The 1,767-nt window shown below is 26.5% G+C and overlaps 1 protein-coding gene across 5 annotated transcripts in view; it reads right to left on the bottom strand.

Annotated features, from left to right (window-relative positions):
• LOC106458618 (cullin-2-like) overlaps positions 1–1,767 on the bottom strand; it is a 64,675-nt gene that overhangs the window by 10,187 nt on the left and 52,721 nt on the right. The window lies entirely within an intron of this gene.

The raw sequence follows: 1,767 nt of genomic DNA, 5'->3' as shown, positions 1-1,767 counted from the left end.
TTATAAATTTATAACATAATTTGATTAAAATTGAATGTATTTTTAGTAATCAAAATTTATAAAATTTCATATAATTAACAAATTTTTTTAATCTTATAATTCCCTCTTCCACTATCTAGAAGATAAGTTCACTAACCTCGGTGTCTGTCTTTAAAACTATACTTAATAGATTGTATATATTAATATGATAGTTTTTGTTCAAAACATCACACTTTTAAACATTCATACTTGAATACATTTTGGATATTAATCACAACTGTATTTAGTAGAGTTATAACAACATTTAGCCTTGCTACAGATATCATCTCTAACAGTACAATCAAATGTTTATTATTATAATTATATTATTATTATTATTACAATCAGATGTTTATTATTATAGATGTAGAAGAAGAGAGAATAATGACAGTTAGTCAACAAACAGATGAAGTGAAAAGACAAATGCAACATTTTCAGTGTTCATGTAAATAACAAATCTATGAAAAAACTGGTTTTTCACTCCATTGTAATTGTAAAAATAATACATCCAGTAACGACTTGTCATATAACATGTATAAAAGTATGGATAACACAAATATGTGTTAGATTTATTATCAGGGAACAAATTTACCTTTTACACAAACCAAAGATATGCTACTAATAACATTACGAAAGTGCTAGTTTTAACTTTATCATAATATACACCTCTGAAACCTAAGATAATGCTTTTGTCTCAACAACAGATTTACTTATGATGAAAATATCAACACAGAAACAACGATTTTTTTGTTAACAGATGAGGTGACTCAAGGGACCATAATGATCTCATCATGAAAGATTATAAAAATAATACCAAAATAAACCTTATGTCAAAAGACATTTAACATCTGAGTTTCATTTTCAAATATTGGCCATTTTGGATTTATGATGTCATAAGCACAGTCATATCGTACAGTCAGAATCAGTAAAAAATATTTTTTAAATTTGATAATGTATGAACATTTTTTCATTGAAATCCCATTGTGTTTGTTGTGGTCCAAAGAAACCAAATAACATGAAAGGTACAACACTTATATAAGTTCAGGTTTTTTTCAGAGACCACTGCAAAAACAAACTTTTTTTAAGGGTTTCTTTTCTTAAAAATACAGAGCAAATTGTGGTTTCGAAAATCTAGATTCAAGTAATTATATATGAATAATTTACATCTAATTAATAATAAATGTGAATTTCTATACCTGGAACAAAAATTTCCATGAAAATATGCATTACTTCGAGTGGTGACAAAAATTTTACCTTATGAATTCTTATAATGAAGTCTGAATTATCTCCCCCTATATGAAAAAAGTTGCAAAATCTTTTCTTGGATCTGTATTGTACAATCATAGTAATACCATCACAACAATATCAAATTTGGTTGCAATGTTTTTGGTGAAAAATATAGGTATACTTTTGAGTTCATAGGTTTTTTTTAACCTATATTGAACTGAAATACAAGATGAGGACAAAAATAAAATTTTTTTTTAGGTTTAAAAGTTTCACTGTGTGGCCCGAGTTTAGCTAAGATTTGACTGGTAAAAGGTTAAAAAACATTGAGTCACGTGACATGTTTATAAATCACATGAACTACTCAAATCTTGGTGTCAACAAGTTTTTTTATAAATAATCCTAGGAGTTTACCTGATGAAATAAAATTAATCTAGAAAAAAAAACTAAGCATGCCTGGTATGTTTATACAAGTCTTAAATTTACTTACCACCTACCAAAAAAATCTAGGCACCTAGAATAATA

The sequence above is a fragment of the Limulus polyphemus genome, unplaced genomic scaffold (genome assembly GCF_000517525.1).
Source record: "Limulus polyphemus unplaced genomic scaffold, Limulus_polyphemus-2.1.2 Scaffold493, whole genome shotgun sequence".
NCBI classification, from domain to species: domain Eukaryota; kingdom Metazoa; phylum Arthropoda; class Merostomata; order Xiphosura; family Limulidae; genus Limulus; species Limulus polyphemus.
Note: the sequence above shows the minus strand (reverse complement) of the source record. Positions and strands in the feature narration are given on the sequence as shown.